Consider the following 25194-nt stretch of genomic DNA (forward strand, 5'->3'; position numbering starts at 1 on the left):
CTCAACACTCGCTCCCTCCGCCCCTCAACACTCGCTCCCCACGCCCCCCAACACTCACTCACTCCGCCCCTCAACACTCGCTCCCTGCTCCCCTCAACACTCGCTCACTCCGACACTCAACACTCGCTCCCTGCTCCCCTCAACACTCGCTCACTCCGACCCTCAACACTCGCTCCCTGCTCCCCTCAACACTCGCTCCCTGCTCCCCTCAACACTCGCTCACTCCTCCCCCCCAACACTCGCTCCCTCCGCCCCTCAACACTCGCTCCCTCCGCCCCCCAACACTCGCTCCCTCCGCCCCCCAACACTCGCTCCCTCCGCCCCTCAACACTCGCTCACTCCGCCCCTCAACACTCGCTCACTCCGACCCTCAACACTCGCTCCCTCCGCCCCTCAACACTCGCTCCCTGCTCCACTCAACACTCGCTCACTCCGCCCCTCAACACTTGCTCCCTCCGCCCCTCAACACTCGCTCCCTCCGCCCCTCAACACTCGCTCCTCCGCCCTTCAACACTCGCTCACTCCGCCCCTCAACACTCGCTCCCTCCGCCCCCCAACACTCGCTCCCTCCGCCCCCCAACACTCGCTCCCTCCGCCCCCAACACTCGCTCCCTCCGCCCCTCAACACTCGCTCCCTCCGCCCCTCAACCCTCGCTCCCTGCTCCCCTCAACACTCGCTCACTCCGCCCCCAACACTTGCTCCCTCCGCCCCCCAACACTCGCTCCCTCCGCCCCTCAACACTCGCTCACTCCGACCCTCAACACTCGCTCCCTGCTCCCCCCAACACTCGCTCCCTGCTCCCCTCAACACTCGCTCCCTGCTCCCCTCAACACTCGCTCACTCCTCCCCCCAACACTCGCTCCCTGCTCCCCTCAACACTCGCTCCCTGCTCCCCTCAACACTCGCTCCCTGCTCCCCTCAACACTCGCTCACTCCGACCCTCAACACTCGCTCCCTCCTCCCCCCAACACTCGCTCACTCCTCCCCCCAACACTCGCTCACTCCGCCCCTCAACACGCGCTCCCTCCGCCCCTCAACACTCGCTCCCTCTGCCCCCCAACACTCACTCACTCCGCCCCTCAACACTCGCTCCCTGCTCCCTCAACACTCGCTCACTCCTCCCCCTCAACACTCGCTCACTCCGACCCTCAACACTCGCTCCCTGCTCCCCTCAACACTCGCTCCCTCCGCCCCCCAACACTCGCTCCCTCCGCCCCTCAACACTCGCTCACTCCGCCCCTCAACACTCGCTCACTCCGCCCCTCAACACTCGCTCACTCCGCCCCTCAACACTCGCTCACTCCGCCCCTCAACACTCGCTCCCTCCGCCCCTCAACACTCGCTCACTCCGCCCCCCAACACTCGCTCACTCCGACCCTCAACACTCGCTCCCTCCGGCCCTCAACACTCGCTCCCTCCGCCCCTCAACACTCGCTCCCTCCGCCCCCCAACACTCACTCACTCCGCCCCTCAACACTCGCTCCCTCCGCCCCTCAACACTCACTCCCTCCGCCCCCAACACTCGCTCCCTCCGCCGCTCAACACTCGCTCCCTCCGCCCCCCAACACTCGCTCCCTGATCCCCTCAACACTCGCTCACTCCGCCCCTCAACACTCGCTCCCTCCGCCCCCCAACACTCGCTCCCTCCGCCCCTCAACACTCACTCCCTGCTCCCCTCAACACTCGCTCCCTGCTCCCCTCAACACTCGCTCACTCCTCCCCCCCAACACTCGCTCCCTCCGCCCCTCAACACTCGCTCCCTGCTCCCCTCAACACTCGCTCCCTCCGCCCCCAACACTCGCTCACTCCGCCCCCCAACACTCGCTCACTCCGCCCCCCAACACTCACTCACTCCGCCCCCCAACACTCGCTCACTCCGCCCCTCAACACTCGCTCACTCCGACCCTACTCGCTCCCTGCTCCCTTCAACACTCGCTCACTCCTCCCCCCAACACTCGCTCACTCCGACCCTCAACACTCGCTCCCTCCTCCCCCCAACACTCTCTCCTTCCGCCCCTCAACACTCGCTCACTCCGCCCCTCAACACTCGCTCCCTCCGCCCCCCAACACTCGCTCCCTCCGCCCCCCAACACTCGCTCCCTCCGCCCCTCAACACTCGCTCACTCTGCCCCTCAACACTCGCTCACTCCGACCCTCAACACTCGCTCCCTCCGCCCCTCAACTCTCGCTCCCTGCTCCCCTCAACACTCGCTCACTCCGCCCCTCAACACTTGCTCCCTCCGCCCCTCAACACTCGCTCCCTCCGCCCCTCAACACTCGCTCCCTCCGCCCTTCAAAACTCGCTCACTCCGCCCCTCAACACTCGCTCCCTCCGCCCGCCAACACTCGCTCCCTCCTCCCCCCAACACTCGCTCCCTCCGCCCCCCAACACTCGCTCCCTCCGCCCCTCAACACTCGCTCACTCCTCCCCTCAACACTCGCTCCCTCCGCCTCCCAACACTCGCTCCCTCCGCCCCTCAACACTCGCTCACTCCGCCCCCCAACACTCGCTCACTCCGCCCCCCAACACTCGCTCCCTGCTCCCCTCAACACTCGCTCACTCCGCCCCTCAACACTTGCTCCCTCCGCCCCTCAACACTCGCTCCCTCCGCCCCTCAACACTCGCTCCCCTGCTCCCCTCAACACTCGCTCACTCCGCCCCCCAACACTTGCTCCCTCCGCCCCCCAACACTCGCTCCCTCCGCCCCTCAACACTCGCTCACTCCGACCCTCAACACTCGCTCCCTGCTCCCCCCAACACTCGCTCCCTGCTCCCCTCAACACTCGCTCCCTGCTCCCCTCAACACTCGCTCACTCCTCCCCCCAACACTCGCTCCCTGCTCCCTCAACACTCGCTCCCTGCTCCCCTCAACACTCGCTCCCTGCTCCCCTCAACACTCGCTCACTCCGACCCTCAACACTCGCTCCCTCCTCCCCCCAACACTCGCTCACTCCTCCCCCCAACACTCGCTCACTCCGCCCCTCAACACGCGCTCCCTCCGCCCCTCAACACTCGCTCCCTCCGCCCCCCAACACTCACTCACTCCGCCCCTCAACACTCGCTCCCTGCTCCCCTCAACACTCGCTCACTCCGACCCTCAACACTCACTCCCTGCTCCCCTCAACACTCGCTCACTCCGACCCTCAACACTCGCTCCCTGCTCCCCTCAACACTCGCTCCCTCCGCCCCCCAACACTCGCTCCCTCCGCCCCTCAACACTCGCTCACTCCGCCCCTCAACACTCGCTCACTCCGCCCCTCAACACTCGCTCACTCCGCCCCTCAACACTCGCTCACTCCGCCCCCCAACACTCGCTCACTCCGACCCTCAACACTCGCTCCATCCGCCCCTCAACACTCGCTCCCTCCGCCCCTCAACACTCGCTCCCTCCGCCCCCAACACTCGCTCCCTCCGCCCCTCAACACGCGCTCCCTCCGCCCCTCAACACGCGCTCCCTGCTCCCCTCAACACGCGCTCCTTCCGCCCCTCAACACTCGCTCCCTCCGCCCCTCAACACTCGCTCCCTCCGCCCCTCAACACGCGCTCCCTCCGCCCCTCAACACGCGCTCCCTGCGCCCCTCAACACGCGCTCCCTCCGCCCCCCAACACTCGCTCCCTCCGCCCCCCAACACTCGCTCACTCCGCCCCTCAACACTCGCTCCCTCCGCCCCTCAACACTCGCTCCCTCCGCCCCCCAACACTCGCTCACTCCGCCCCTCAACACTCGCTCACTCCTCCCCTCAACATTCGCTCACTCCGCCCCTCAACACTCGCCCTCTCCGACCCTCAACACTCGCTCCCTCCGCCCACCAACACTCGCTCCCTCCGCCCCTCAACACTCGCTCCCTCCGCCCCCCAACACTCGCTCACTCCGCCCCTCAACACTCACTCACTCCGCCCCTCAACACTCGCTCACTCCTCCCCTCAACACTCGCTCACTCCGCCCCTCAACACTCGCTCACTCCTCCCCTCAACCATTCGCTCACTCCGCCCTCAACACTCGCTCACTCCACCCCCCAACACTCCGCTCACCCTCCCGCCCCCCCCAACACTCGCTCCCTCCGCCCTCAACACTCGCTCCCTGCTCCCCTCAACACTCGCTCACTCCTCCCCCACACTCGCTCACTCCTCCCTCAACACTCGCTCACTCCTCCCCCACACTCGCTCACTCCTCCCCCAACACTCGCTCACTCCGCCCCTCAACACTCGCTCACTCCGACCCTCAACACTCGCTCCCTGCTCCCCTCAACACTCGCTCACTCCTCCCCCCAATACTCGCTCACTCCGACCCTCAACACTCGCTCCCTCCTCCCCCAACACTCTCACCTTCCGCCCCTCAACACTCGCTCACTCCGCGCCTCAACACTCGCTCCCTCCGCCCCCCAACACTCGCTCCCTCCGCCCCCCAACACTCGCTCCTCGCCCCTCAACACTCGCTCACTCCGCCCCTCAACACTCGCTCACTCCGACCCTCAACACTCGCTCCCTCCGCCCCTCAACACTCGCTCCCTGCTCCCCTCAACACTTGCTCACTCCGCCCCTCAACACTTGCTCCCTCCGCCCCTCAACACTCGCTCCCTCCGCCCCTCAACACTCGCTCCCTCCGCCCTTCAACACTCGCTCACTCCGCCCCTCAACACTCGCTCCCTCCGCCCCCCAACAATCGCTCCCTCCGCCCCCCAACACTCGCTCCCTCCGCCCCCCAACACTTCTCCCTCCGCCCCTCAACACTCGCTCCCTCCACCCCTCAACACTCGCTCACTCCTCCCCTCAACACTCGCTCCCTCCGCCCCCCAACACTCGCTCCCTCCGCCCCTCAACACTCGCTCACTCCGCCCCCCAACACTCGCTCACTCCGCCCCCCAACACGCGCTCCCTACGCCCCTCAACACTCGCTCACTCCGACCCTCAACACTTGCTCCCTCCGCCCCTCAACACTCGCTCCCTCCGCCCCTCAACACTCGCTCCCTCCGCCCCTCAACACTCGCTCCCTGCTCCCCTCAACACTCGCTCACTCCGACCCTCAACACTCGCTCCCTCCGCCCCTCAACACTCGCTCCCTCCGCCCCTCAACACTCGCTCCCTCCGCCCCCCAACACTCGCTCACTCCGCCCCTCAACACTCGCTCACTCCGCCCCTCAACACTCGCTCACTCCTCCCCTCAACATTCGCTCACTCCGCCCCTCAACACTCGCTCACTCCGCCCCCCAACACTCGCTCACTCCGCCCCCCAACACTCGCTCCCTCCGCCCCTCAACACTCGCTCACTCCGACCCTCAACACTCGCTCTCTCCTCCCCCCCACACTCGCTCACTCCTCCCCTCAACACTCGCTCACTCCTCCCCCCAACACTCGCTCACTCCTCCCCCCAACACTCGCTCACTCCGCCCCTCAACACTCGCTCACTCCGACCCTCAACACTCGCTCCCTGCTCCCCTCAACACTCGCTCACTCCTCCCCCCAACACTCGCTCACTCCGACCCTCAACACTCGCTCCCTCCTCCCCCCAACACTCTCTCCTTCCGCCCCTCAACACTCGCTCACTCCGCCCCTCAACACTCGCTCCCTCCGCCCCCCAACACTCGCTCCCTCCGCCCCCCAACACTCGCTCCCTCCGCCCCTCAACACTCGCTCACTCCGCCCCTCAACACTCGCTCACTCCGACCCTCAACACTCGCTCCCTCCGCCCCTCAACACTCGCTCCCTGCTCCCCTCAACACTCGCTCACTCCGCCCCTCAACACTTGCTCCCTCCGCCCCTCAACACTCGCTCCCTCCGCCCCTCTACGCTCGCTCCCTCCGCCCTTCAACACTCGCTCACTCCGCCCCTCAACACTCGCTCCCTCCGCCCCCAACACTCGCTCCCTCCGCCCCCCCAACACTCGCTCCCTCCGCCCCCCAACACTTGCTCCCTCCGCCCCTCAACACTCGCTCCCTCCACCCCTCAACACTCGCTCACTCCTCCCCTCAACACTCGCTCCCTCCGCCCCCCAACACTCGCTCCCTCCGCCCCTCAACACTCGCTCACTCCGCCCCCCAACACTCGCTCACTCCGCCCCCCAACACTCGCTCCCTACGCCCCTCAACACTCGCTCACTCCGACCCTCAACACTTGCTCCCTCCGCCCCTCAACATTCGCTCCCTCCGCCCCTCAACACTCGCTCCCTCCGCCCCTCAACACTCGCTCCCTGCTCCCCTCAACACTCGCTCACTCCGACGCTCAACACTTGCTCCCTCCGCCCCTCAACACTCGCTCCCTCCGCCCCTCAACACTCGCTCCCTCCGCCCCCCAACACTCGCTCCCTGCTCCCCTCAACACTCGCTCACTCCGCCCCTCAACACTTGCTCCCTCCGCCCCTCAACACTCCCTCCCTCCGCCCCTCAACACTCGCTCCCTGCTCCCCTCAACACTCGCTCACTCCGCCCCCCAACACTTGCTCCCTCCACCCCCCAACACTCGCTCCCTCCGCCCCTCAACACTCGCTCACTCCGACCCTCAACACTCGCTCCCTGCTCCTCCCAACACTCGCTCCCTGCTCCCCTCAACACTCGCTCCATGCTCCCCTCAACACTCGCTCACTCCTCCCCCCAACACTCGCTCCCTGCTCCCCTCAACACTCGCTCCCTGCTCCCCTCAACACTCGCTCCCTGCTCCCCTCAACACTCGCTCACTCCGACCCTCAACACTCGCTCCCTCCTCCCCCCAACACTCGCTCACTCCTCCCCCCAACACTCGCTCACTCCGCCCCTCAACACGCGCTCCCTCCGCCCCTCAACACTCGCTCCCTCCGCCCCCCAACACTCACTCACTCCGCCCCTCAACACTCGCTCCCTGCTCCCCTCAACACTCGCTCACTCCGACCCTCAACACTCGCTCCCTGCTCCCCTCAACACTCGCTCCCTGCTCCCCTCAACACTCGCTCCCTCCGCCCCCCAACACTCGCTCTCTCCGCCCCTCAACACTCGCTCACTCCGCCCCTCAACACTCGCTCACTCCGCCCCTCAACACTCGCTCACTCCGCCCCTCAACACTCGCTCACTCCGCCCCTCAACACTCGCTCCCTCCGCCCCTCAACACTCGCTCACTCCGCCCCTCAACACTCGCTCACTCTGCCCCTCAACACTCGCTCCCTCCGCCCCCAACACTCGCTCCCTCCGCCCCTCAACACTCGCTCCCTGCTCCCCTCAACACTCGCTCCCTGCTCCCCTCAACACTCGCTCACTCCTCCCCCCCAACACTCGCTCCCTCCGCCCCCCAACACTCGCTCCCTCCGCCCCTCAACACTCACTCACTCCGCCCCTCAACACTCGCTCACTCCGACCCTCAACACTCGCTCCCTCCGCCCCTCAACACTCGCTCCCTGCTCCCCTCAACACTCGCTCACTCCGCCCCTCAACACTCGCTCCCTCCGCCCCTCAACACTCGCTCCCTCCGCCCCTCAACACTCGCTCCCTCCGCCCTTCAACACTCGCTCACTCCGCCCCTCAACACTCGCTCCCTCCGCCCCCCAACACTCGCTCCCTCCGCCACCCAACACTCGCTCCCTCCGCCCCCAACACTCGCTCCCTCCGCCCCTCAACACTCGCTCCCTCCGCCCCTCAACACTCGCTCCCTGCTCCCCTCAACACTCGCTCACTCCGCCCCCCAACACTTGCTCCCTCCGCCCCCCAACACTCGCTCCCTCCGCCCCTCAACACTCGCTCACTCCGACCCTCAACACTCGCTCCCTGCTCCCCCCAACACTCGCTCCCTGCTCCCCTCAACACTCGCTCCCTGCTCCCCTCAACACTCGCTCACTCCTCCCCCCAACACTCGCTCCCTGCTCCCCTCAACACTCGCTCCCTGCTCCCCTCAACACTCGCTCCCTGCTCCCCTCAACACTCGCTCACTCCGACCCTCAACACTCGCTCCCTCCTCCCCCCAACACTCGCTCACTCCTCCCCCCAACACTCGCTCGCTCCGCCCCTCAACACGCGCTCCCTCCGCCCCTCAACACTCGCTCCCTCCGCCCCCCAACACTCACTCACTCCGCCCCTCAACACTCGCTCCCTGCTCCCCTCAACACTCGCTCACTCCGACCCTCAACACTCGCTCCCTGCTCCCCTCAACACTCGCTCACTCCGACCCTCAACACTCGCTCCCTGCTCCCCTCAACACTCGCTCCCTCCGCCCCCCAGCACTCGCTCCCTCCGCCCCTCAACACTCGCTCACTCCGCCCCTCAACACTCGCTCACTCCGCCCCTCAACACTCGCTCACTCCGCCCCTCAACACTCGCTCACTCCGCCCCTCAACACTCGCTCCATCCGCCCCTCAACACTCGCTCACTCCGCCCCTCAACACTCGCTCACTCCGACCCTCAACACTCGCTCCCTCCGCCCCTCAACACTCGCTCCTTCCGCCCCTCAACACTCGCTCCCTCCGCCCCCCAACACTCACTCACTCCGCCCCCCAACACTCGCTCCCTGCTCCCCTCAACACTCGCTCACTCCGCCCCTCAACACTTGCTCCCTCCGCCCCTCAACACTCGCTCCCTCCGCCCCTCAACACTCGCTCCCTGCTCCCCTCAACACTCGCTCACTCCGCCCCCCAACACTTGCTCCCTCCACCCCCCAACACTCGCTCCCTCCGCCCCTCAACACTCGCTCACTCCGACCCTCAACACTCGCTCCCTGCTCCTCCCAACACTCGCTCCCTGCTCCCCTCAACACTCGCTCCATGCTCCCCTCAACACTCGCTCACTCCTCCCCCCAACACTCGCTCCCTGCTCCCCTCAACACTCGCTCCCTGCTCCCCTCAACACTCGCTCCCTGCTCCCCTCAACACTCGCTCACTCCGACCCTCAACACTCGCTCCCTCCTCCCCCCAACACTCGCTCACTCCTCCCCCCAACACTCGCTCACTCCGCCCCTCAACACTCGCTCCCTCCGCCCCTCAACACTCGCTCCCCACGCCCCCCAACACTCACTCACTCCGCCCCTCAACACTCGCTCCCTGCTCCCCTCAACACTCGCTCACTCCGACACTCAACACTCGCTCCCTGCTCCCCTCAACACTCGCTCACTCCGACCCTCAACACTCGCTCCCTGCTCCCCTCAACACTCGCTCCCTGCTCCCCTCAACACTCGCTCACTCCTCCCCCCCAACACTCGCTCCCTCCGCCCCTCAACACTCGCTCCCTCCGCCCCCCAACACTCGCTCCCTCCGCCCCCCAACACTCGCTCCCTCCGCCCCTCAACACTCGCTCACTCCGCCCCTCAACACTCGCTCACTCCGACCCTCAACACTCGCTCCCTCCGCCCCTCAACACTCGCTCCCTGCTCCACTCAACACTCGCTCACTCCGCCCCTCAACACTTGCTCCCTCCGCCCCTCAACACTCGCTCCCTCCGCCCCTCAACACTCGCTCCCTCCGCCCTTCAACACTCGCTCACTCCGCCCCTCAACACTCGCTCCCTCCGCCCCCCAACACTCGCTCCCTCCGCCCCCCAACACTCGCTCCCTCCGCCCCCAACACTCGCTCCCTCCGCCCCTCAACACTCGCTCCCTCCGCCCCTCAACCCTCGCTCCCTGCTCCCCTCAACACTCGCTCACTCCGCCCCCCAACACTTGCTCCCTCCGCCCCCCAACACTCGCTCCCTCCGCCCCTCAACACTCGCTCACTCCGACCCTCAACACTCGCTCCCTGCTCCCCCCAACACTCGCTCCCTGCTCCCCTCAACACTCGCTCCCTGCTCCCCTCAACACTCGCTCACTCCTCCCCCCAACACTCGCTCCCTGCTCCCCTCAACACTCGCTCCCTGCTCCCCTCAACACTCGCTCCCTGCTCCCCTCAACACTCGCTCACTCCGACCCTCAACACTCGCTCCCTCCTCCCCCCAACACTCGCTCACTCCTCCCCCCAACACTCGCTCACTCCGCCCCTCAACACGCGCTCCCTCCGCCCCTCAACACTCGCTCCCTCTGCCCCCCAACACTCACTCACTCCGCCCCTCAACACTCGCTCCCTGCTCCCCTCAACACTCGCTCACTCCTCCCCCTCAACACTCGCTCACTCCGACCCTCAACACTCGCTCCCTGCTCCCCTCAACACTCGCTCCCTCCGCCCCCCAACACTCGCTCCCTCCGCCCCTCAACACTCGCTCACTCCGCCCCTCAACACTCGCTCACTCCGCCCCTCAACACTCGCTCACTCCGCCCCTCAACACTCGCTCACTCCGCCCCTCAACACTCGCTCCCTCCGCCCCTCAACACTCGCTCACTCCGCCCCCCAACACTCGCTCACTCCGACCCTCAACACTCGCTCCCTCCGGCCCTCAACACTCGCTCCCTCCGCCCCTCAACACTCGCTCCCTCCGCCCCCCAACACTCACTCACTCCGCCCCTCAACACTCGCTCCCTCCGCCCCTCAACACTCACTCCCTCCGCCCCCCAACACTCGCTCCCTCCGCCGCTCAACACTCGCTCCCTCCGCCCCCCAACACTCGCTCCCTGATCCCCTCAACACTCGCTCACTCCGCCCCTCAACACTCGCTCCCTCCGCCCCCCAACACTCGCTCCCTCCGCCCCTCAACACTCACTCCCTGCTCCCCTCAACACTCGCTCCCTGCTCCCCTCAACACTCGCTCACTCCTCCCCCCCAACACTCGCTCCCTCCGCCCCTCAACACTCGCTCCCTGCTCCCCTCAACACTCGCTCCCTCCGCCCCCAACACTCGCTCACTCCGCCCCCCAACACTCGCTCACTCCGCCCCTCAACACTCGCTCCCTCCGCCCCCCAACACTCGCTCACTCCGCCCCTCAACACTCGCTCACTCCGACCCTCAACACTCGCTCCCTGCTCCCTTCAACACTCGCTCACTCCTCCCCCCAACACTCGCTCACTCCGACCCTCAACACTCGCTCCCTCCTCCCCCCAACACTCTCTCCTTCCGCCCCTCAACACTCGCTCACTCCGCCCCTCAACACTCGCTCCCTCCGCCCCCCAACACTCGCTCCCTCCGCCCCCCAACACTCGCTCCCTCCGCCCCTCAACACTCGCTCACTCTGCCCCTCAACACTCGCTCACTCCGACCCTCAACACTCGCTCCCTCCGCCCCTCAACTCTCGCTCCCTGCTCCCCTCAACACTCGCTCACTCCGCCCCTCAACACTTGCTCCCTCCGCCCCTCAACACTCGCTCCCTCCGCCCCTCAACACTCGCTCCCTCCGCCCTTCAAAACTCGCTCACTCCGCCCCTCAACACTCGCTCCCTCCGCCCGCCAACACTCGCTCCCTCCGCCCCCCAACACTCGCTCCCTCCGCCCCCCAACACTCGCTCCCTCCGCCCCTCAACACTCGCTCACTCCTCCCCTCAACACTCGCTCCCTCCGCCCCCCAACACTCGCTCCCTCCGCCCCTCAACACTCGCTCACTCCGCCCCCCAACACTCGCTCACTCCGCCCCCCAACACTCGCTCCCTGCTCCCCTCAACACTCGCTCACTCCGCCCCTCAACACTTGCTCCCTCCGCCCCTCAACACTCGCTCCCTCCGCCCCTCAACACTCGCTCCCTGCTCCCCTCAACACTCGCTCACTCCGCCCCCCAACACTTGCTCCCTCCGCCCCCCAACACTCGCTCCCTCCGCCCCTCAACACTCGCTCACTCCGACCCTCAACACTCGCTCCCTGCTCCCCCCAACACTCGCTCCCTGCTCCCCTCAACACTCGCTCCCTGCTCCCCTCAACACTCGCTCACTCCTCCCCCCAACACTCGCTCCCTGCTCCCCTCAACACTCGCTCCCTGCTCCCCTCAACACTCGCTCCCTGCTCCCCTCAACACTCGCTCACTCCGACCCTCAACACTCGCTCCCTCCTCCCCCCAACACTCGCTCACTCCTCCCCCCAACACTCGCTCACTCCGCCCCTCAACACGCGCTCCCTCCGCCCCTCAACACTCGCTCCCTCCGCCCCCCAACACTCACTCACTCCGCCCCTCAACACTCGCTCCCTGCTCCCCTCAACACTCGCTCACTCCGACCCTCAACACTCACTCCCTGCTCCCCTCAACACTCGCTCACTCCGACCCTCAACACTCGCTCCCTGCTCCCCTCAACACTCGCTCCCTCCGCCCCCCAACACTCGCTCCCTCCGCCCCTCAACACTCGCTCACTCCGCCCCTCAACACTCGCTCACTCCGCCCCTCAACACTCGCTCACTCCGCCCCTCAACACTCGCTCACTCCGCCCCCCAACACTCGCTCACTCCGACCCTCAACACTCGCTCCATCCGCCCCTCAACACTCGCTCCCTCCGCCCCTCAACACTCGCTCCCTCCGCCCCCAACACTCGCTCCCTCCGCCCCTCAACACGCGCTCCCTCCGCCCCTCAACACGCGCTCCCTGCTCCCCTCAACACGCGCTCCTTCCGCCCCTCAACACTCGCTCCCTCCGCCCCTCAACACTCGCTCCCTCCGCCCCTCAACACGCGCTCCCTCCGCCCCTCAACACGCGCTCCCTGCGCCCCTCAACACGCGCTCCCTCCGCCCCCCAACACTCGCTCCCTCCGCCCCCCAACACTCGCTCACTCCGCCCCTCAACACTCGCTCCCTCCGCCCCTCAACACTCGCTCCCTCCGCCCCCCAACACTCGCGCACTCCGCCCCTCAACACTTGCTCACTCCGCCCCTCAACACTCACTCCCTCCGCCCCCCAACACTCGCTCCCTCCGCCGCTCAACACTCGCTCCCTGCTCCCCTCAACACTCGCTCACTCCTCCCCCCAACACTCGATCCCTCCGCCCCTCAACACTCGCTCACTCTGCCCCCCAACACTCGCTCCCTCCGCCCCTCAACACTCGCTCACTCCGCCCCCCAACACTCACTCACTCCGCCCCTCAACACTCGCTCACTTCGCCCCTCAACACTCGCTCACTCCGCCCCTCAACACTCGCTCCCTCCGCCCCCCAACACTCGCTCCCTCCGCCCCTCAACACTCGCTCCCTGCTCCCCTCAACACTCGCTCCCTGCTCCCCTCAACACTCGCTCACTCCTCCCCCCCAACACTCGCTCCCTCCGCCCCTCAACACTCGCTCCCTGCTCCCCTCAACACTCGCTCCCTCCGCCCCCAACACTCGCTCACTCCGCCCCCCAACACTCGCTCACTCCGCCCCTCAACACTCGCTCCCTCCGCCCCCCAACACTCGCTCACTCCGCCCCCCAACACTCGCTCCCTCCGCCCCCAACACTCGCTCCCTCCGCCCCTCAACACTCGCTCCCTCCGCCCCCCAACACTCGCTCACTCCGCCCCTCAACACTCGCTCCCTCCGCCCCCCAACACTCGCTCCCTCCGCCCCCCAACACTCGCTCACTCCGCCCCTCAACACTCGCTCACTCCTCCCCTCAACACTCGCTCACTCCGCCCCTCAACACTCGCTCCCTCCGCCCCTCAACACTCGCTCACTCCGCCCCTCAACACTTGCTCCCTGCTCCCCTCAACACTCGCTCACTCCGCCCCCCAACACTTGCTCCCTCCGCCCCCCAACACTCGCTCCCTCCGCCCCTCAACACTCGCTCACTCCGACCCTCAACACTCGCTCCCTGCTCCCCCCAACACTCGCTCCCTGCTCCCCTCAACACTCGCTCCCTGCTCCCCTCAACACTCGCTCACTCCTCCCCCCAACACTCGCTCCCTGCTCCCCTCAACACTCGCTCCCTGCTCCCCTCAACACTCGCTCCCTGCTCCCCTCAACACTCGCTCACTCGGACCCTCAACACTCGCTCCCTCCTCCCCCCAACACTCGCTCACTCCTCCCCCCAACACTCGCTCACTCCGCCCCTCAACACGCGCTCCCTCCGCCCCTCAACACTCGCTCCCTCCGCCCCCCAACACTCACTCACTCCGCCCCTCAACACTCGCTCCCTGCTCCCCTCAACACTCGCTCACTCCGACCCTCAACACTCGCTCCCTGCTCCCCTCAACACTCGCTCACTCCGACCCTCAACACTCGCTCCCTGCTCCCCTCACCACTCGCTCCCTCCGCCCCCCAACACTCGCTCCCTCCGCCCCTCAACACTCGCTCACTCCGCCCCTCAACACTCGCTCACTCCGCCCCTCAACACTCGCTCACTCCGCCCCTCAACACTCGCTCCCTCCGCCCCTCAACACTCGCTCACTCCGCCCCCCAACACTCGCTCACTCCGACCCTCAACACTCGCTCCATCCGCCCCTCAACACTCGCTCCCTCCGCCCCTCAACACTCGCTCCCTCCGCCCCTCAACACTCGCTCCCTCCGCCCCCCAACACTCACTCACTCCGCCCCTCAACACTCGCTCCCTCCGCCCCTCAACACGCGCTCCCTCCGCCCCTCAACACGCGCTCCCTGCTCCCCTCAACAAGCGCTCCCTCCGCCCCTCAACACTCGCTCCCTCCGCCCCTCAACACTTGCTCCCTCCGCCCCTCAACACGCGCTCCCTCCGCCCCTCAACACGCGCTCCCTGCGCCCCTCAACACGCGCTCCCTCCGCCCCCCAACACTCGCTCCCTCCGCCCCCCAACACTCGCTCACTCCGCCCCTCAACACTCGCTCCCTCCGCCCCTCAACACTCGCTCACTCCGCCCCCCAACACTCGCTCCCTCCGCCCCCCAACACTCGCTCCCTCCACCCCTCAACACTCGCGCACTCCGCCCCTCAACACTCGCTCACTCCGCCCCTCAACACTCACTCCCTCCGCCCCCCAACACTCGCTCCCTCCGCCGCTCAACACTCGCTCCCTCCGCCCCCCAACACTCGCTCCCTGCTCCCCTCAACACTCGCTCACTCCGCCCCCCAACATTCGCTCCCTGCTCCCCTCAACACTCGCTCACTCCTCCCCCCAACACTCGCTCCCTCCGCCCCTCAACACTCGCTCACTCCGCCCCCCAACACTCGCTCCCTCCGCACCTCAACACTCGCTCACTCCGCCCCCCAACACTCGCTCACTCCGCCCCTCAACACTCGCTCACTCCGCCCCTCAACACTCGCTCACTCCGCCCCTCAACACTCGCTCCCTCCGCCCCCCAACAGTCGCTCCCTCCGCCCCTCAACACTCGCTCCCTGCTCCCCTCAACACTCGCTCCCTGCTCCCCTCAACACTCGCTCACTCCTCCCCCCCAACACTCGCTCCCTCCGCCCCTCAACACTCGCTCCCTGCTCCCCTCAACACTCGCTCCCTCCGCCCCCAACACTCGCTCACTCCGCCCCCCAACACTCGCTCACTCCGCCCCTCAACACTCGCTCCCTCCGCCCCCCAACACTCGCTCCCTCCGCCCCCAACACTCGCTCCCTCCGCCCCTCAACACTCGCTCCCTCCGCCCCCCAACACTCGCTCACTCCGCCCCTCAACACTCGCTCCCTCCGCCCCCCAACACTCGCTCCCTCCGCCCCCCAACACTCGCTCACTCCGCCCCTCAACACTCGCTCACTCCTCCCCTCAACACTCGCTCACTCCGCCCCTCAACACTCGCTCCCTCCGCCCCTCAACACTCGCTCACTCCGCCCCTCAACACTCGCTCCCTCCGCCCCTCAACACTCGCTCACTCCGCCCCTCAACACTCGCTCCCTCCGCCCCTCAACACTCGCTCCCTCCGCCCCTCAACACTCGCTCACTCCGCCCCTCAACACTCGCTCACTCCGCCCCCCAACACTCGCTCAGTCCGCCCCCCAACACTCGCTCACTCCGACCCTCAACACTCGCTCCCTCCGCCCCTCAACACTCGCTCACTCCGCCCCTCAACACTCGCTCACTCCGCCCCTCAACACTCGCTCACTCCGCCCCCAACACTCGCTCACTCCGACCCTCAACACTCGCTCCCTCCGCCCCTCAACACTCGCTCCCTCCGCCCCTCAACACTCGCTCACTCCGCCCCTCAACACTCGCTCACTCCGCCCCCAACACTCGCTCCCTCCGCCCCTCAACACTCGCTCCCTCCGCCCCTCAACACTCGCTCCCTCCACCCCCCAACACTCGCTCCCTCCGCCCCTCAACACTCGCTCACTCCGCCCCTCAACACTCGCTCACTCCGCCCCTCAACACTCGCTCACTCCGCCCCCAACACTCGCTCACTCCGACCCTCAACACTCGCTCACTCCGCCCACCAACACTCTCACTCCGCCCCTCAACACTCGCTCCCTCCGCCCCTCAACACTCGCTCCCTCCGCCCCTCAACACTCGCTCCCTCTGCCCCCCAACACTCGCTCCCTCCGCCACTTAACACTCGCTCACACCGCCCCCCAACACTCGCTCCCTCCGCCCCTCAACACTCGCTCACTCCGCCCCTCAACACTCGCTCACTCCGCCCCTCAACACTCGCTCACTCCGCCCCTCAACACTCGCTCACTCCGCCCCTCAACACTCGCTCACTCCACCCCTCAACACTCACTCACTCCGCCCCTCAACACTCACTCACTCCGCCCCTCAACACTCACTCACTCCGCCCCAACACTCGCTCCCTGCTCCCCTCAACACTCGCTCACTCCGCCCCCAAATCTCGCTCACTCCGCCCCTCAACACTCACTCACTCCTCCCCCAACACTCGCTCACTCCGCCCCCCAACACTCACTCCCTCCGCCCCTCAACACTCACTCCCTCCGCCCCCCAACACTCGCTCCCTCCGCCCCTCAACACTCGCTCCCTCCGCCCCCCAACACTCGCTCACTCCGCCCCCAACACTCGCTCACTCCGCCCCTCAACACTCGCTCACTCCGCCCCCAACACTCGCTCACTCCGCCCCCCAACACTCGCTCACTCCGCCCCCCAACACTCGCTCACTCCGCCCCTCAACACTCGCTCCCTCCGCCCCCCAACACTCGCTCACTCCGCCCCTCAACACTCACTCACTCCGCCCCTCAACACTCACTCACTCCGCCCCTCAACACTCACTCACTCCTCCCCTCAACACTCGCTCACTCCGCCCCTCAACACTCGCTCCCTCCTCCCCCAACACTCGCTCACTCCGCCCCCCAACACTCGCTCACTCCGCCCCCCAACACTCGCTCACTCCGCCCCTCAACACTCGCTCACTCCGCCCCTCAACACTCGCTCACTCCGCCCCTCAACACTCGCTCACTCCGCCCCCAACACTCGCTCACTCCGCCCCCCAACACTCGCTCCCTCCGCCCCCCAACACTCGCTCCCTCCGCCCCTCAACACTCGCTCCCTCCGCCCCCCAACACTCGCTCACTCCGCCCCCAACACTCGCTCACTCCGCCCCTCAACACTCGCTCACTCCGCCCCCAACACTCGCTCACTCCGCCCCCCAACACTCGCTCACTCCGCCCCTCAACACTCGCTCCCTCCGCCCCCCAACACTCGCTCACTCCGCCCCCCCAACACTCGCTCACTCCGCCCCTCAACACTCGCTCCCTCCGCCCCCCAACACTCGCTCACTCCGCCCCTCAACACTCACTCACTCCGCCCCTCAACACTCACTCACTCCGCCCCTCAATACTCACTCACTCCTCCCCTCAACACTCGCTCACTCCGCCCCTCAACACTCGCTCCCTCCTCCCCCAACACTCGCTCACTCCGCCCGCCAACACTAGCTCACTCCGCCCCCAACACTCGCTCACTCCGCCCCTCAACACTCGCTCACTCCACCCCTCAACACTCGCTCACTCCGCCCCCAACACTCGCTCACTCCGCCCCTCAACACTCGCTCACTCCGCCCCCAACACTCGCTCACTCCGCCCCTCAACACTCGCTCACTCCGCCCCCAACACTCGCTCACTCCGCCCCCCAACACTCGCTCACTCCGCCCCCAACACTCGCTCACTCCGCCCCCCAACACTCGCTCACTCCGCCCCTCAACACTCACTCACTCCGCCCCTCAACACTCGCTCACTCCGCCCCTCAACACTCGCTCCCTCCACCCCTCAACACTCACTCCCTCCGCCCCTCAACACTCACTCACTCCGCCCCCCAACACTCGCTCACTCCGCCCCCAACACTCGCTCCCTGCTCCCCTCAACACTCGCTCACTCCGCCCCTCAACACTCGCTCACTCCGACCCTCAACACTCGCTCACTCCGACCCTCAACACTCGCTCACTCCGCCCCCCAACACTCGCTCACTCCGCCCCTCAACACTCGCTCACTCCGCCCCCAACACTCGCTCACTCCGCCCCCCAACACTCACTCACTCCGCCCCTCAACACTCGCTCACTCCGCCCATCAACACTCGCTCGCTCCGCCCCTCAACACTCGCTCACTCCGCCCCTCAACACTCACTCACTCCTCCCCCCAACACTCGCTCCCTGCTCCCCTCAACACTCGCTCACTCCTCCCCCCAACACTCGCTCCCTCCGCCCCTCAACACTCGCTCACTCCGCCCCCCAACACTCGCTCCCTCCGCCCCCAACACTCGCTCACTCCGCCCCCCAACACTCGCTCACTCCGCCCCTGAACACTCACTCACTCCGCCCCTCAACACTCGCTCACTCCTCCCCCAACACTCGCTCACTCCGCCCCCCAACACTCGCTCACTCCGCCCCTCAACACTCGCTCACTCCGCCCCTCAACACTCGCTCACTCCGCCCCTCAACACTCGCTCACTCCGCCCCCAACACTCGCTCACTCCGCCCCCCAACACTCGCTCACTCCGCCCCTCAACACTCGCTCACTCCGCCCCCCAACACTCGCTCCCTCCGCCCCCAACACTCGCTCACTCCGCCCCCCAACACTCGCTCACTCCGACCCTCAACACTCGCTCACTCCGCCCCCCAACACTCTCACTCCGCCCCTCAACACTCGCTCCCTCCGCCCCTCAACACTCGCTCCCTCCGCCCCTCAACACTCGCTCCCTCCGCCCCCCAACACTCGCTCCCTCCGCCCCTCAACACTCGCTCCCTCCGCCCCCCAACACTCGCTCCCTCCGCCCCTCAACACTCACTCACTCCGCCACTCAACACTCGCTCACTCCGCCCCTCAACTCTCACTCACTCCGCCCCTCAACACTCGCTCCCTCCGCCTCAACACTCACTCACTCCGCCCCTCAACACTCACTCACTCCTCCCCTCAACACTCGCTCACTCCGCCCCTCAACACTCGCTCCCTCCGCCCCCAACACTCGCTCACTCCGCCCCTCAACACTCACTCACTCCGCCCCTCAACACTCACTCACTCCGCCCCTCAACACTCACTCACTCCTCCCCACAACACTCGCTCACTCCGCCCCTCAACACTCGCTCACTCCTCCCCCAACACTCGCTCACTCCGCCCCCCAACACTCGCTCACTCCGCCCCCAACACTCGCTCACTCCGCCCCCCAACACTCGCTCACTCCGCCCCTCAACACTCGCTCACTCCGCCCCTCAACACTCGCTCCCTCCGCCCCCCAACACTCGCTCACTCCACCCCTCAACACTCACTCACTCCGCCCCTCAACACTCACTCACTCCGCCCCTCAACACTCACTCACTCCTCCCCTCAACACTCGCTCACTCCGCCCCTCAACACTCGCTCACTCCGCCCCTCAACACTCACTCACTCCTCCCCCAACACTCGCTCACTCCGCCCCCCAACACTCGCTCACTCCGCCCCCCCAACACTCGCTCACTCCGCCCCTCAACACTCGCTCACTCCGCCCCCAACACTCGCTCACTCCGCCCCCCAACACTCGCTCACTCCGCCCCCCAACACTCGCTCACTCCGCCCCTCAACACTCGCTCACTCCGCCCCTCAACACTCGCTCACTCCGCCCCTCAACACTCGCTCACTCCGCCCCTCAACACTCACTCACTCCTCCCCCCAACACTCGCTCCCTGCTCCCCTCAACACTCGCTCACTCCTCCCCCCAACACTCGCTCCCTCCGCCCCTCAACACTCGCTCACTCCGCCCCTCAACACTCGCTCACTCCGCCCCTCAACACTCGCTCACTCCTCCCCTCAACACTCACTCACTCCGCCCCTCAACACTCGCTCACTCCGCCCCTCAACACTCGCTCACTCCGCCCCTCAACACTCGCTCACTCCTCCCCTCAACACTCACTCACTCCGCCCCCCAACACTCGCTCCCTCCGCCCCTCAACACTCGCTCCCTCCGCCCCCCAACACTCGCTCACTCCTCCCCTCAACACTCGCTCCCTCCGCCCCCCAACACTCGCTCACTCCGCCCCTCAACACTCGCTCACTCCGCCCCCCAACACTCGCTCCCTGCTCCCCTCAACACTCGCTCCCTCCGCCCCCCAACACTCGCTCACTCCGCCCCTCAACACTCGCTCACTCCGCCCCCCAACACTCGCTCCCTGCTCCCCCCAACACTCGCTCCCTCCGCCCCCAACACTCGCTCACTCCGCCCCTCAACACTCGCTCACTCCTCCCCTCAACACTCGCTCACTCCGACCCTCAACACTCGCTCCCTCCGCCCCCAAAACTCGCTCCCTCCGCCCCTCAACACTCGCTCACTCCGCCCCCCAACACTCGCTCACTCCGCCCCTCAACACTCGCTCACTCCGCCCCCCAACACTCGCTCCCTCCACCCCTCAACACTCGCTCACTCCGCCCCTCAACACTCGCTCCCTCCACCACCTCCAACACTCGCTCCCTCCGCCCCCCAACACTCGCTCCCTCCACCACCTCCAACACTCGCTCCCTCCGCCCCCAACACTCGCTCACTCCGCCCCCAACACTCGCTCCCTCCGCCCCCCAACACTCGCTCCCTCCGCCCCCCAACACTCGCTCCCTCCGCCCCTCAACACTCACTCACTCCGACCCTCAACACTCGCTCACTCCGCCCCTCAACAATCGCTCACTCCGCCCCCCAACACTCGCTCACTCCGCCCCCAACACTCGCTCCCTCCGACCCCCAACACTCGCTCCCTCCGCCCCTCAACACTCGCTCCCTCCGCCCCCCAACACTCGCTCACTCCGCCCCTCAACACTCGCTCCCTCCGCCCCCCAACACTCGCTCACTCCGCCCCTCAACACTCGCTCACTCCGCCCCTCAACACTCGCTCCCTCCGCCCCCCAACACTCGCTCACTCCGACCCTCAACACTCGCTCACTCCGCCCCTCAACACTCGCTCCCTCCGCCCCCCAACACTCGCTCACTCCGCCCCCCAACACTCGCTCACTCTGCCCCCCAACACTCGCTCCCTCCTCCCCCCAACACTTGCTCCCTCCGCCCCTCAACACTCGCTCACTCCTCCCCTCAACACTCGCTCCCTCCGCCCCTCAACACTCGCTCACTCCGCCCCCCAACACTCGCTCACTCTGCCCCCCAACACTCGCTCCCTCCGCCCCTCAACACTCGCTCCCTCCGCCCCCCAACACTCGCTCACTCTGCCCCCCAACACTCGCTCCCTCCGCCCCTCAACACTCGCTCACTCCGCCCCTCAACACTCGCTCACTCCGCCCCTCAACACTCGCTCACTCTGCCCCCCAACACTCGCTCCCTCCGCCCCTCAACACTCGCTCCCTCCGCCCCCCAACACTCGCTCACTCCGCCCCTCAACACTCGCTCACTCCGCCCCCCAACACTCGCTCACTCCGCCCCCCAACACTCGCTCCCTCCGCCCCCCAACACTCGCTCACTCCGCCCATCAACACTCGCTCACTCCGCCCCCCAACACTCGCTCACTCCGCCCCTCAACACTCGCACACTCCGCCCCTCAACACTCGCTCCCTCCGCCCCTCAACACTCGCTCACTCCGCCCCCCAACACTCGCTCACTCCGCCCCCCCAACACTCGCTCCCTCCGACCCCCAACACTCACTCCCTCCACCACCTCCAACACTCACTCCCTCCACCACCTTCAACACTCACTCCCTCCACCACCTCCAACACTCGCTCCCTCCGCCCCTCAACACTCGCTCCCTCCGCCCCTCAACACTCGCTCACTCCGCCCCCCAACACTCGCTCACTCCGCCCCCCCAACACTCGCTCCCTCCGACCCCCAACACTCACTCCCTCCACCACCTCCAACACTCACTCCCTCCACCACCTCCAACACTCACTCCCTCCACCACCGGCGCCCCCTGGCTGCAGTGTGCACCATCTACAAGATGCACTGCAGCAACTCGCCAAGGCTTCTTCGGCAGCACCTCCCAAACCCGCGACCTCTACCACCTAGAAGGACAAGGGCAGCAGGTGCATGGGAACACCACCACCTCCACGTTCCCCTCCCAGTCACACACCATCCTGACTGGGAAATATATCGGCCGTTCCTTCATCGTCGCTGGGTCACAATCCTGGAACTCCCTCCCTAACAGCACTGTGGGAGCACCTTCACCACATGGACTGCAGCGGTTCAAGAAGGCAGCTCACCACCACCTTCTCAAGGGGCAGTTAGGGATGGGCAATAAATGCCGGGCTGGCCAGCGACGGTCACAGCCCAGGAACAGATAAAAACAAAGCAATGAGAACCATTTAAAACTGAGTTGAGGAAAAATATATTGGTTGAAAAAGCCAGGAGAAGCGAAGCAGTAATGAGACACTGCGGATGAATAAAGCCAGGAGGGAAATATTGTGGGTATGCACAGAGGCATTGCCATGACATGACAGCGGGGGAGAGGATCAAGGGATTAGGAGAGCAGTCAAAAAATGTTCAGCAGGCAAAGAGCAACTCTGAAATTAAATTATCAAGGAACATAAAACAAAAGAGTGAAATATTTTACAGGCACGTGAATATAAGGGGCAGGCTGGAATGTGGACAGGGCCATGAAGGGTGCGACAGGATAAACACACAGGCAGTGCCTGGAATGTAACGGGAGCCCAGGTCCAACATCGCATTGATGCAACGCTCACCGTTCCCCATACCGTCCTCTCCCAAACCCACCATGTGTGCTGCCATTGACAGCACCGAGAGCTGGGGAACAGTGACAGAGCATGGAACACACACGGTAAACGGTGACAGGGGGTGGAACACACACGGTAAACGGTGACAGGGGGTGGAACACACACAGTAAACGGTGACAGGATGGAACACACACGGTAAACGGTGACAGGATGGAACACACACGGTAAACGGTGACAGAGCATGGAACACACATGGTAAACGGAGACAGGATGGAACACACACGGTAAACGGTGACAGAGCATGGAACACACACGGTAAACGGTGACAGGATGGAACACACACGGTAAACGGTGACAGGATGGAACACACACGGTAAACGGTGACAGAGCATGGAACACACACGGTAAACGGTGACAGGATGGAACACACACGGTAAACGGTGACAGGGGGTAGAACACACACGGTAAACGGTGACAGGATGGAACACACACGGTAAACGGTGACAGGGGGTGGAACACACACAGTAAACGGTGACAGGATGGAACACACACGGTAAACGGTGACAGCATGGAACACACACGGTAAACGGTGACAGGGGGTGGAACACACACGGTAAACGGTGACAGGATGGAACACACACAGTAAACGGTGACAGGGGTGGAACACACACGGTAAACGGTGACAGAGCATGGAACACACACGGTAAACGGTGACAGGATGGAACACACACGGTAAACGGTGACAGGGGTGGAACACACACGGTAAACGGTGACAGGATGGAACACACCCGGTAAACGGTGACAGGATGGAACACACACGGTAAACGGTGACAGGGGTGGAACACACACGGTAAACGGTGACAGGATGGAACACACACGGTAAATGGTGACGGGGGGAACACACACGGTAAACGGTGACAGGATGGAACACACACGGTAAACGGTGACAGGATGGAACACACACGGTAAACGGTGACAGGATGGAACACACACGGTAAACGGTGACAGAGCATGGAACACACACGGTAAACGGTGACAGGGGTGGAACACACACGGTAAACGGTGACAGAGCATGGAACACACACGGTAAACGGTGACAGAGCATGGAACACACACGGTAAACGGTGACAGGGGTGGAACACACACGGTAAACGGTGACAGAGCATGGAACACACACGGTAAACGGTGACAGAGCATGGAACACACACGGTAAACGGTGACAGGATGGAACACACACGGTAAACGGTGACAGGATGGAACACACACGGTAAACGGTGACAGAGCATGGACCACACACGGTAAATGGTGACAGGATGGAACACACACGGTAAACGGTGACAGAGCATGGAACACACACGGTAAACGGTGACAGGATGGAACACACACGGTAAACGGTGACAGGATGGAACACACACGGTAAACGGTGACAGGATGGAACAAACACGGTAAACGGTGACAGGGGTGGAACACACACGGTAAACGGTGACAGGATGGAACACACACGGTAAACGGTGACAGGGTGGAACACACACGGTAAACGGTGACAGAGCATGGAACACACACGGTAAACGGTGACAGGATGGAACACACACGGTAAACGGTGACAGGGTGGAACACACACGGTAAACGGTGACAGAGCATGGAACACACACGGTAAACGGTGACAGGGTGGAACACACACGGTAAACGGTGACAGGATGGAACACACACGGTAAACGGTGACAGGATGGAACACACACGGTAAACGGTGACAGGAGATGGAACACACACGGTAAACGGTGACAGGGGGGAACACACACGGTAAACGGTGACAGGGGGGAACACACACGGTAAACGGTGACAGGATGGAACACACACGGTAAACGGTGACAGGATGGAACACACACGGTAAACAGTGACAGGGGGGAACACACACGGTAAACGGTGACAGGGGGGAACACACACGGTAAACGGTGACAGGATGGAACACACACGGTAAACGGTGACAGGATGGAACACACACGGTAAACGGTGACAGGATGGAACACACACGGTAAACAGTGACAGGGGGGAACACACACGGTAAACGGTGACAGGGGGGAACACACACGGTAAACGGTGACAGAGCATGGAACACACACGGTAAACGGTGACAGGGGGGAACACACACGGTAAACGGTGACAGGGGGGAACACACACGGTAAACGGTGACAGAGCATGGAACACACACGGTAAACGGTGACAGAGCATGGAACACACACGGTAAACGGTGACAGAGCATGGAACACACACGGTAAACGGTGACAGGGGGGAACACACACGGTAAACGGTGACAGAGCATGGAACACACATGGTAAACGGTGACAGGATGGAACACACACGGTAAACGGTGACAGGATCGAACACACACGGTAAACGGTGACAGGATGGAACACACACGGTAAACGGTGACAGGATCGAACACACACGGTAA

Source organism: Pristiophorus japonicus, chromosome 7, assembly GCF_044704955.1.
Source record: "Pristiophorus japonicus isolate sPriJap1 chromosome 7, sPriJap1.hap1, whole genome shotgun sequence".
NCBI lineage: Eukaryota > Metazoa > Chordata > Chondrichthyes > Pristiophoridae > Pristiophorus > Pristiophorus japonicus.